The sequence below is a fragment of the Nycticebus coucang genome, chromosome 1 (genome assembly GCF_027406575.1).
Source record: "Nycticebus coucang isolate mNycCou1 chromosome 1, mNycCou1.pri, whole genome shotgun sequence".
NCBI lineage: Eukaryota > Metazoa > Chordata > Mammalia > Primates > Lorisidae > Nycticebus > Nycticebus coucang.
The window spans coordinates 98,595,411-98,608,702 of NC_069780.1; the positions used below are offsets into that span (position 1 = coordinate 98,595,411).

Genomic DNA, 13,292 nt, shown 5'->3' on the forward strand with positions numbered 1-13,292 from the left:
TGTCAATCGCCAAATACAAATTGCAGGTAATGTGGGACAAAAAGAAGCAGGTCTTTAACATGTTATACAAAGCGCGTGGAGCTGGATACACACAGGTTATATAGAATAGAGATTTTTAAAAAATGAAGAAAGCCATGATGGGAGTAATAGGGCCACTATAGATCACTAGAAAACAGAATGAAATACATGAAACAACGTTTTTCAGATGTTAGTTACCAGGTAGCCCAAGGCTGTGATCTCTGGAAGAAGGCAATGGGTCCTAAGACCAGCCCACATTTCTACTTGATGGCACTTACTGCACAGCAGGGCCAAGAGGAGTGACCCCAGCAAAGGAAGCGGGTCCTGCTGAGTTAGGGGTTGGGGGCAGATTTCAGAAAAGCAGAATTTGTGAAGTGAAGCACAGGAGGTTGGAGAAGTCCTGGAAATTCACAGAGGGACTGCATTAGGTCTATGGGTGGATATTAAGCCACACAGGTGCAGGGGAGAGACACACAGGTCAGACAAAGGGCAACCGGCACTCCACCGCACATGGAGCCCTGAGCACAGGCCTGAGGCAGCTTCAAACTATGACCAGCCAGGGAGAGAGGCCCCAGTGGACATCTGGGGAATCCGGTGGAGACCACAGCAGGGTTACACCTTAGTCTTAGGCCACACGACACAGGGCGATAGAGGCTACTTGAACCTGACCTAACAAAGTTTCTAAAAGGCTGAGCTGATCAGCAAGTAGCTTAACTGCAGGTTGGAAAAAAGTATAAAACTTCCTTCTCTCTCCTATTTTTTTTTTTTTTTTTTGAGACAGAGTCTCACTCATCACCCTGGGTAGAGTGCCCTGGCACCTTCATAGCTCACAGCAACCTCAATTTCTTGGGCTCAAACCATCCTCCTGCCTCAGCCTCCTGAGTAGCTGGGACTACAGGTGCCCACCACATGCCTGGCTATTTTGAGATGGGATCTCACTCTTGCTCAGGCTGGTCTTGAACTCCTAAGCTCAAGGGATCCTGCCCTCTCTGCCTCCCAGAGTGCTGGGAGTACAGGCATGAACCACCTCACCCAGCCAGGTCCTCATTGTTAATAGATGGTGTGAGCTCTAGATACCTTCTTCCTGATGGCAACAGAAAAAGCCTTCAGGCTGAGCCAACTCTGACGTGTAAAGACAGTTCGGAGACCCCTGCCATCATGTGGAGCTGCAGACTTTGTTTACATAAATAAAACTCTTGTTTGTTCTTTCCCCTCATTTCTTTTCCTCCTTTTTTTCTGGTTCATCTCAGCACTTCCTTCATAAACCATTTTCACTCAAATTCTTGGCTGAGGGCCTGCTTCTTGGAGAACCCGAGCCAATATCACCTGTTATAATTTATGCAAATGGCACAGATGAGGTTTGATCCTGCATGACACTTCCTTGGTGATGTCTTAGTGATACCATGTGTGGCACGGGGTGGGGGCGGGAGGGGTGAGAGAAAGAGGAAGAAGGACTCTTGAAAATACAAAAAGAAAAATAAATCTGTCATTACTAGAGAAACGTGACCACAAGTTCTATTAATAATTTCCTGAGAGTCTACTGGAGAATTGAGTAGAAACACAGCCCTGGTTATTATAAACCGTAAAACTGGTTAGGTTAAGACAGCCTAGTTTCTTCAATAAAATCATTCTTGCGTTCCCTTAATGCCAGTACTCAGATTTGAGGCACTTGTTGGCAAATCGCACCCCCTCAGCACATTCTGGGGGTGGAGGGTGTGCATGTGTCAGAAGGGAAGGGGGCAGACACACAGGACGGTCCTGAGACCTTCAGCGTTTATTGATAGAACAGGCTGGAGAAGCACAAAGGTGCAGGAGGAGGAGGAAAGGGACAATGACACGGTCACTCTCCTGCCTGGGGCAGGAAAGCTGAGGTACCTGCACTGTGAAAAGCTACACAGGAAAAGCCAGGATGATTCTTCCTTCCACCTGTCACCTGGATAATTTAGCGGACTCCCATTAACATTACCAAGGCTCAGGCCACACGGAGGTAAAAAAAGCAAGATAATTATTTGAGTCCTGAGGACGTTTTAAGAATATGAACACTCAAAAGGAGAAAAAAGAAGAATTGAGATATAGGAGAGACATTAGTATCTGCAGCTTAATAAATTACACAATTATATTTCTGTCCCACCCGGCAGAACGAGCACCGTCCAACATACATGCATTTATTTATCCAGCGGTGGGGACGATCAACAGGTGTGAATGATAAACAACCAATAAAATACTGCTTTGCATGGCTTCTCAGTAAAAACACAATGTGGCACTTTCCACTTATTAGTGGATGGTATATTAATCATTGTTTAAATATTCTATATTTTATGATATAGGAGACTGTCCCTCTATATCCCTGGCCAATTCTTAGAGATGGCAAGTGACTCCCCAGAGCCCGCCTTTCAGGTGCAAACCAACCACTCCAAAACCTAAGTCCAAGCTCCCATTTTATCTAACTGTCACGCCTCAAACTAATATATCCCCTGCCCTAAATCACCCGAGGTCAAGTACTACACAACTGAAGACCATTCTTATAACTCAGAGTCTGCTGAAATTGGATGAACTTGCCTACCCTGCCTTGCACATTCTCTCCCAAGGAAACCATCATAAAGACCGGGGGCTCTCATTTCTCCTTCCTTCCTGCCTTCTAACTAATCTAGAAGCTTCCCCATGTGGCATCCTCCTTCCCTTAAGAGCACTATGTAATAAAACTTCTCTACAGGCTGTGTGCAGTGGCTGTGCGGTGGTTCATGCTTGTAATCCCAGCACCATGGGAGATCAAGGTGGGAGGATCCCTTGAGCTCAGGAGTTCAAGACCAGCCTGAAAAAGAGTGAGACCCCTTCTCTACTAAAAATAGAAAAACTAGCTGGGTGTGGTGGCAGGTGCTTGTAGTCGCAGCTACTTGGGAGGCTGAGGCAGGAGGATGGCTTGAGTCCAGGAGTTTGAGGTTGCTGTGAGCTGTGATGATGCCAACAGCATGATACCAAGGTTGACAGAGTGAGACTGTCTAAAAATAAAAAACTTCTCTGGAGGGCACCAACCTCCTCCTGCCATCACTCAGTCACCTCTGAAAATCAGGGCGGCATGCCTGTGGTTCAGTAGGTAGAGTGCCGGCCCCATATACTGAGGGTGGTGGGTTCAAACCCAGCCCTGGCCAAATTGCAATAAAAAAATAGCCAGGTATCGTGGCGGATGCCTGTAGTCCCAGCTACTTTGGAGGCTGAGGCCAAAGAATCACCTAAGCCAGAAGTTGGAGGTTGCTGTGAGCTGTGATGCCACAGCACTCTACTGAGGGTGATAAAGTGAGACTGTCTCTACCAAAAAAAAAAAAAAAAAATCCTGGACATCATCAAAACAAGATAGGACACACGGGCTGGCTGTACCTGATAAACAAGGATAAAATTTTAATTTATTAATTAGCTGGAATGTCCAGTGGCAGGGACTGTCTTTAAAAAGCTCTGCACATGGGGCGGCGCCTGTGGCTTAGTCAGTAAGGCGCCAGCCCCATATACCGAGGGTGGCGGGTTAAAACCCGGCCCGGCCAAACTGCAAAACCAAAACATAGCTGGGCGTTGTGGCGGGCGCCTGTAGTCCCAGCTACTTGGGAGGCTGAGGCAAGAGAATCACTTAAGCCCATGAGTTGGAGGTTGCTGTGAGCTGTGTGAGGCCACGGCACTCTACCAAGGGCCATAAAGTGAGACTCTGTCTCTACAAAAAAAAAAAAAAAAAAGCTCTGCACATGAATCTAATCTTAACGGAGTCCATCAGCATTTCTGCTGTGCCCGAGAACAACAGCAACTTGAACACACAGAATGACCCGAGCATAACTGACCTGGCTCCCACGACTGTCAGCTGGTTCAGGGATGGTTGAACTTGGCCTCTAGGCTCTTGCTTCGTGTTCACTGGTTAGTAACAGTTAAGCTTCTCTACAGCAGTGAGGATGTTAAACACTAATTTTAAAGATATCTCATGTAAATATGGGAGGGGAAAGGTATGTTAGAGCCAGTGTCTAAACAAGAGATGCAGAAGGGACACAGTCCATGAAGGACAGACCCTCTGGGCAAGAGTCCTCAAAAACGTCCTCGCCTCAGGCAGCCCAGGCACACAGGAACATGGTGGGAGATCTCTCCATGGGCAGAGATTGGCCCAGAAGAGCAGAAACTTCTCAAGTGCAAACATTCATTGCAACTCAACCCGACTGGAGAGGGATTATGTTGATGAAAAAAAGAAAGAGTAAAAAAAATTAAATTATGTTAATGAAAAAAAGAGTAAAAAAAAAATACAAATACATACTGTGCTTTGAACTTCTTTTGAAAATAATCCATTTTTGTTTTGTTTCTTAAGACAGAGTCTCACTCTGTCACCCCAGGCTAGAGTACTGTGGCATCATCATACCTCACAGCAACCTCAAACTCTTGGGCTCAAAAGATTCTCTTGCCTCCTGCCTCAGCCTCTTAAACAGCTGGGACTATAGGCACCAGTCACCACACCCAGCTAGTTTTTCTAATTTTAGTAGAGACAGGGTCTCACTGTTGCTTAGGCTGGTCTTGAACTTCTGAGCTCAAGAAATCCTCCTGCCTCAGCCTCCCAGACTGCTGGGATTACAGGCATGAGCCAACACACCTGGTCAAAAATTAGTATACTTTCAATGAAATATTTGTCAATGGCTAAAATGACATAAAACCGTGACTACAACATTGACTAACAAATCAATTAAGTGCAATAATAAAAATAATAATAAACTATCAGCATTTGTTTTGAATAGGTCAGCAGAAACACTCCAGCATTAAAACACTCCAGATTGATTTAAGTATTGAATGATAGGAGAGATTCAGCAGGAAACATTTACATTTCTGAAATACTGCACAATTCAAATATGAACTACAGAAAAGGGTCCCCAAAGGCACCTCGGAAGAAGGCTCCATAAAGCAGGATTGTGCTTTATCTTCATCCGTTATATTTGCTGAATAGATTTGTGAGGAATATTTATTAAATGTAAATGCTCAAAGAAAGTATATTATACGAATGCGGTATTTTTTTTTATTAAGACCTAGCAGCCTTGAGAGATCACCACATTATAACACCATGTAAGTTGCACGTTGTTTATCATGTTAAAGAATTAATATATCATATACTGTTAAAACGTCGCGTACCTCAAGGGAGTTCACATTCCATCAGTTTTACAGATGTGGAACTTGATAGGTAGAGAACACACCGTAAGCTACAAAACTTATTGTGGAAGATCTTAGACTCTTCAAAGGAATATTATTTTTTCTACAATGCCTATTTCTATTCTTCCTGCTGCGCTCAGGAAGAATGAATGAAATGAACAGATGTCACTGTCCCTGTCTTCCTTTTTATCAGCTATGTTTTATTACCTGTGTTCTTTAATTCCACAGAAAATTATTGCACATCTACTACTTGCAACAGAGGAAATGAGGACGTGCAGGCCTGATTCCACGCCCCGACTTCACTGCTACACAACGACACATGGAAAAAGGATCAGATAAAATGGCTTAAAAAAGAAAAAGAGGCTCGCGCCTGTAATCCCAGCATCTTAGGAGTCCAAGGTGGGAGGACTGCTTGAACTCACGAGTTCAAGACCAGCCTGAGCAAGATTGAGACCCCGTTTCTACTAAAAATAGAAAAACTAGCCAGCTGTGGTAATGGGCTCCTGTAGTCCCAGCTACTGGAGAGGCTGAGGCAGGAGAATCACTTATGCCCAGGAGTTTGAGGTTGCTGTAAGCTAAGATGATACCACGGCACTCTACCCAGGGTGACAGGCTCTGTCTCAGATAAATAAATATAAAAAATAAAAATAAAATATAGAAGAAATTGTGAGACACTAATTTAAAAACAATAACTATTTTATCTGTAAAATGTGATTAGCGCCTTTGGAGGAGAACTGTGAACCGCCATGAAAGTTTAGACACACAGGGTGTCTTCTGGCTGAACATGTACAGTCTGATGGAATGGGCTATAATTAAAGAGGGTTTGGGAAGATTCCAGACCAGAGGACTCAGTCCCTGTCCACTTCCTTACCTATCACCCACCATTCCCCCAGTCGCACCAGCATTACCTGGGGCAAAAGGCACAAGGTAAGGGCCAGGTACCATGGCTCACTCCTGTAATCCCAGCACTTGGGAGGCTGAGGTGGGTGGATGGCTGAGCTCAGAGGTTTGAGAGCTCTAAAAATAGCCGGGCATTGTAGTCCCAGCTACTCAGGAGGCCAAGGCAAGAGAAATACTTGAGCCAGAAGTCTGAGGTTGTTGTGAGCTATGACACCATGATACTATACCAGGGGTGACAAAGTGAGACTCTGTCTCCAAAAAAAAAAGGGCATAAGGTAAAGTGTCTGAATTAGAAGAATGGGAGTTAAAAAAGAAAGAGAGTAAAGGAGCCAATTTGAGTTATATTATAGAATAGAAAAATCAACAGGGATTGACAAGATGATTCTCAGTTTTTTTCAATTTAGCACCCAGAAGAACTTTAATGTTTGAAAAATATAACAAAATTAATGGGAAAGATGAGGAATCCATTTTGTACTTATTTGTTTTGAAAGCAACACTAGGTAGATGTGGCTCGTAACTGGCAGTGGCTGTCAAAAGATTAGGACAATCTGAGCCAGAAATATTGTTAGCACAGTGATCCCAGAGAAAAATGTTACTGTAGATAAAGAAGAGCAGGCTGTGGAACAAGGGTGAGGTCACATCTTTGGGGAACGGCAAGTTTTAGGGACCCTCTAAGGAGATTAAGAGTCCATGAGGAGGAGGAAGAGTCAGGTTTAAGAAGGAAGGCACAGTCATCTATGTCGAAAGTACACTCAGGGGGGGAAATGGTGCCTTAAAAGAAGTCCTTGAACTTGACAAGTGCATGGAATATATAATCATATTTTCAGAAGTTAGTATCACTACACCACCATATTATGTTTTGGCATCTGAATTTTTTCATTGGAAAACGTCCTAACAGCTTATCCACTTAGAAAAATACAAAGGATGAGATAAGACAGAGATGAAATACAAGAGCTGAAAGTTTATTTCTTTCCATCTAAGGAACCCACTTCATATAAAACATTACACACACAGACACACACAGGGAATTTTCATGAGATCTGAACATGGCACATGTTGCTTCGGGGCTGATATAGAGGAGACTGGTTCAGGGTAACATGGAATAAGCTCGCACCATCCATGATCACAAGCAAGCAAAGGGAGACTCTGAAAAGAAAAATAATGCAAGCAGGAGTGTAGGAAGAAGTCAAAACTCAGGGAACAATCAGATGGCAGTTAGTTCCCTGTATTTGTTGTTCTTTTATACCTAGAATGTCTCCCATATCTCCTAGGACAGCAAATGGTCCAGAAAAAGGTCCAGCTAAACCTTCTTAGGGGGAGGGGGAGGTGGCTTCAAAGCAAAGCCCCTGAGTCTCCCAGGGTCATCTAAACTAAGCCCTTGGGACAGGATAAGCCCCTGGAGCCCCTGCAACAAACACTTATTTCAAAACATAGATGAGGTATCTTAGAATCAGAAAGCGGAATGGTGGCCTCCAGGAGTAGGGAATGGGGGGAAAGAGAGGGGTCGTACTCTGGGTATAGAGTTTCTGTTTTTCGAGATCAAAAAATAGGGATTTATTGTATAGTGTGGATATATTTAACACTATACATTGAAAATGGTAAAGACAGTAAATTTTTTTTTTTTTTTTGAGACCGAGTCTCATTCTCTTGCCCAGGCTAGAGTGCTGTGGTGTCAGTCTAGCTCACAGCAACCTCAAACTCCTAAGCTCAAGAGATTCTCCTGCCTCAGCCACCCAGAGTGCTGAGATTACAGGCATGAGCCACTGCGCCCAGCTAAAGATAACAAATTTTCTTTTTCCCACAATAAAAAAAAAGAATTCTATGAGGTTCATAGCAGCCTTTTTTATAATACCCCAAACCTGGAAACAAGTGACACTACAGGACAGATTTAACAGATTTTAAAAATTGTGATTTGCTCGGGCAGTGGGATACTACTCAGCAATAAGAAGGAACATACCGTACGCTGATACCCAAAATACCGTAGACAAACATAAATACGACACCGTCAGAGCTTGTGAAATGTCTCAGTTTCTTGTCCGTTTTGAAATTAGGTTGACTTTTTAACGTTGATTTTCCGGAATTCTTTATGTGGGTTCTTTCCCAATATACTTACCACGAATATGCACCCATGATGGTGAATATGTGAGTACCATAGTCTTTAAAAACATTTTGAATAAAGAATCTATTCCCTAAATCAAACATAGCCCTTTTACACAAAGTTCTATAACGGAAAAACTAAGCTATGAAGCTAGACACCTGAACAATGTTTGCAGCAGGAGTGCTGACTGGAAAGGGGCAATATAGAACTTTCTGGGAGAATGGAAATAGTCTATCTTGACTGGGATACAAAGGATTGTACATTTGTCAAAACTCGCTGAAAATACACACTTAAAATCTGTGCATTTTTGTGACTGTGAAATGAAACCTGTTACCAAAGAAAGCAAACGCATTATGGGAAGAGAGACCAATAATCTAAAAGTTATCAAAATATGTAAAGAATGGCCAGGCACAGTGGCTCACACCTGTAATCCCGGCACCCTGAGAGGCCAAGGCAGGTAGGTAAATGGCTTGGGTTCAGGAGTTTCAGACCAGTCTGAGAAAGAGTGAGAGACCCTGTCTCTACTAAAAATAGGAAAATTAGCTGGGTGTGGTGGCGGGCACCTGTAGTCCCAGCTGCTCGGATGAATGAGACGGGCGATTGCTTGAGCCCAGGAGTTTGAGGTTGCTGTGAGCTATGCCATCAAGCAAAAGTATTACGGTACAACTATGACTCTACCAAAAGGTGATCAACTTCTATTCATAGTAATAATAAAAAAAAAACCTTAGGCTCCGTGCCTGTAGCACAGTGGTTACAGCACCAGCCACATACACCAAAGGTGGCGGATTCAAACCCGGCCCGGGCCAACTAAACAACTGCAACAAAAAAAATAGCTGGGTGGGCGTATCCACTCTGAACAAGGATGCTGCTGTCTCCCCGCGTTGAGTCTCGCCGCCCTTTCGTATTTCCGTGCCTCCATTTCTCACTAGAGGACGGAGTTTGGGGCCTGGGGCATGAGACTGAAAATGATAGCCCAGAATATTCCTGAAGAAAAACTATCTTGTGCTGTAGAAATGGAAGGATTTCCAAGGGAGGTTCCCTGTTTCTCCCTTCTAGGGGAGGATGGTTGGGACTGTGACAACCACAACAGACATTTAAGGCAATCAGCTTTAACTCCAGAGAAAGCAGGGGCTCAGAAAGCAATTTGTGAATATCCTGATTTTCGGGGGCATTCGAATGCAAGTTCACACCTTTCACCATCTCAGACAGTTCCTATGACAAATGGTTTTCATGTACATGATTCAGATGTTAGAAGTCTGGATTGTGACTCGGCCTTACACAGTTTTCCCGAAAGTTATGCAGCTAAGGGAACTGGTGACAGTGATGCCTATGAAAAAGCCTTCAACTATTCTACAGAAGTTGTTCAATTTGGAAGAAGTCAAATGAGAGGGAGATCTTATAAATACCCAGAAAGTGTTAAATCTTTTAACTATTTTACCTCCGTTGCCCATAAGAAAATAATTAAAAGGGGCAAGAAACTGTATGAGGGTAAGGACTTCAGGGACATTTTCACCCTGAGCTCATCTCCTAATGAAAACAGGAGGAATCACCCAGGAGAAAAACAGTATAAATGTACCGAATGTGCAAATGTTTCAAACGGAACTCTTCCCTTGTTTTGCATCACCGAACTCACACTGGAGAGAAACCTTATACCTGTAATGAGTGTGGAAAATCCTTCTCCAAGAACTACAGCCTGATAGTGCATCAAAGGATCCATACAGGCGAGAAACCTTATACATGCAATAAATGTGAGAAAGCATTTAGTAATGGGCCAGCTCTAACACAGCACCAGAGAATTCACACAGGTGAGAAACCTTATGAATGTGTAGAATGTGGAAAAACATTCAACAGAAATTCATCCCTGATCTTGCATCAAAGAACTCATACAGGGGAAAAACCTTATAGGTGTAATGAGTGCGGGAAACCCTTCACTGACATCTTCCACCTTACTGTGCATCTGAGAATCCTTACAGGTCAGAAGCCCTATGAGTGTAGCAAATGTGGAAAGGCTTTCCAAGATGGCTCATACCTCACCAGCATGAGAGGACTCAAAGTGGAGAAAAGCCCTTTGAATGCGCAGAGTGCGGGAAGTCCTTCAATCGAAATTCTCACCTTATTGTACCTCAAAAGATCCATTCTGGAGAGAAACCCTATCAATGTAGAGTGTGGGAAAACATTCATTGAGAGTGTATACCTCATCAGACACCAGAGGATTAATACTGGTGAGAAGCCCTATGAGTGTAATCAATGTGGCAAAGCTTTCAGGGACAACTCCTGTCTGACCAAGCACCAGAGAATTTACACTAAGGAGACCCCTACCAGTGTTCAGATTGTGGGAAATCCTTCAAGAGGAACTCTCACCTGGCAGTACATCAGAGACTTCACAGCAGGGAGGGATTCAGCCAGTGTCCTCAATGTGGGAAAACATTCAGAAAGAGCTCATCTCTTGTTCGACATCAAAGAACACACTCCGGAAATAAGCCCATGGAAACATAATGCATGTGGGCTACACTCTTCTTCCAATGTGCTCTCAGAATTCTACATGAAGGAGGTGTGTTTTAGATGGGATGTCTCCCTGGTCAGTAGAAAAGTGAAAAGTTTTTTTTTAAGAGATGAGGTCTTGCTGTGTTGCACAGGCTGGACACGAATTCCTTGCCTCAAGTGATCCTCCTGCCTTGCCTTCAGGTGTGAGACTTCATGCCCAGCAAAATTATTTAAGCTATCCAGTGAATTGATGAACGTGAGACATTCCATAGCCTTATTGCTAACTCTGTTCATTTTGGTATGGAGACAACAAAGGATGGTAAGAAATGTAGAAAAAGCTTCAGGGGGGCAGCAACTGTGGCTCAATGAGTAGGGTGCCAGCCCCATACACTGTGGTGGGCTCAAACCCAGTCCTGGACAAACTGCAACAAAAAAATAGCCGTGGGGTTGTGGCGGGTGCCTGTAGTCCCAGCTACTTGGGAGGCTGACTGAGAATCGCCTAAGCCCAAGTGCTGGAGGTTGCTATGAGCTGTGATGCCATGGCACTCTACTGAGGGTGACAAAGACTCTGTCTCAAAAAAAAAAAAAAAGCTTCAGGGATGATTCAGTCCATATCAAACATGACAGCACATATACTGGAATAAAACATGAGCGTGAGGAAAGAACTTCCCCTTGAGATGTCCATCCATTTCTGCATCAGAATGCTTAAACCAGAAAGAACTTGTGAATGTATTCAGTAGATAATCGGTATGAGGAATCCTTTAGTAGGAGTTCCCACCTTACTGTACATAAACTTTTAGTAGAATCAAAGTTTTTAAGTCAGGAAAAGAAGTTTTTGGCAGGAGCTCTTACGGTCTTTATCAAAAAGCATGTACTGGTGAGAGATTGCATACAGTACTTCACCCACAGAATTATAGTAGATTTTGCTGTTTGAATGTATTTCTGTATTATAGTCCTGTCTGAACACTGAGGACCTATTTCAGAAAGGGAAACTCAATGAACAAATGGCTTGTGAATAAATAGTGAAATTGTCCCTCCTAAGACTCAGAAAAGCTCATGCTAAGATGGGAGGGCTGCTTCCAGGAAACGCAATTTGTTTTTTTAGTTGTAGAAACAAAAAATACTGAGTGGTTATGTTTACATTATCACCCCCTCAGTGCCATTGTTATTCATTTAGGATTCTAATTTGTTCCATTCAGCTTCTCTGAACCATAATTATAAAGGTATTTTTTTTTGCCATGTTGAAAATGCATATTATATGATAAAAAGAAGGCATAATATAGGTTTACTGTCTTTATAGCCATGTAAACATATGTGCATGTATGGATATAGATTGGAAGTGGATGGTGGAGAAATAAATGTCTGGTTTCTTTAAAAAAAAAAAAAAAATAGTTGGGTGTTGTGGTGGGTGCCTGTAGTCCCAGCTACTTGGGAGGCTGAGGCAAGAGAATCTTGAGGTCGCTGTGAGCTGTGACGCCATGGCCTTCTACAGAGGGCCACATAGTGAGACTCTGTCTCAAAACAAAAACAAACAAAAAAAACTTATAAACATATCTCATAGCTGCATTCTACATAGTTACAAACTATGTAGACCCAGCCCACACAGGCCCATTAAAGGTGAATGCTCTACTAAAACACAGCTCAAAATAATTATCACTAGCAAGGTCCAATCATTAACTTCTATATACATATTTAATAGTATTTCAAGGAAACAGTATCAAACAGCCAAACATTCCTTTTTTCATTTTTTTATTTAAATACAAAGAAAAGAACACTGAAACTATACAATGCCCAAACAGGACCTATGTGTGGACCAGCTGTTAGGAGAAAAATCACACCGATCACTCCTTAAACTACTTCGTAGGAACGTCTTGAAGATTAATGAGATAACAGACCAGACCCCTGTCCGTGGGCAAACTACTTGCTTGGGTAATTTGTGCACGTGAAGGTCTGCTAAACCCACCAGGACACTAGAATATGGTCACTAATGCAACAGCACAACGCCAGGCATGAACATTTATATTCTGATAATCAAGTCTTCAAATATTTGGAATGGCGCTTTCTGGAGCATAATTTATACTTGAAATGCACTTTCATTCCTTTAAAAAAAACAGAAATCTTTTAATTTGTGAACGAAACAATAAAGCTCTTAACATTTAAGGGTTTAATCACTGTAGTAGTTTCTTACCCAAGGATAAAGAAAAGATAAGGTCGATGGCCATTAAGGGACTCACAATTTAATAAGGAAAACATAAAAATAAATAATTTGAATACAATGTGACAAAGTTTTTTGCTCCTATAAAATAAGAGGACAAGGCACCCACTGCAGAACAAGGTGGGAATATGGAGGGTGTGGGGGGGTCAGAGAAGGCCTTTGAGGGGCTCCTGAGCAGAAGGACCCTACAGGGACACAGCAGTGGGTGAAAAGGGAGGGCCTGGCAGCTGGGCAGAGTATTCAGGTGACAGCAGCTGAGGCAGAGAGAGGGGGAGGCCAAGAAAGTACAGGGCACTGCTGGTGCCCTGCCGTGCCAGGGCAGGGGGCGAAAACGGAGACGCCTGCGGGCTGACTAGAAAGAGCCTTCTAGAAGGATCAAACATATGCACTCTGGAAAAGACTGAGACAGACTTG

General features: G+C 43.1%; 1 protein-coding gene across 3 annotated transcripts in view; it reads right to left on the minus strand.

The window, feature by feature from the left end:
* The window catches only part of WWC2 (WW and C2 domain containing 2), a 154,237-nt gene that overhangs the window by 80,220 nt on the left and 60,725 nt on the right, over nucleotides 1–13,292 (minus strand). The gene's annotated exons all lie outside the window — the stretch shown is intronic.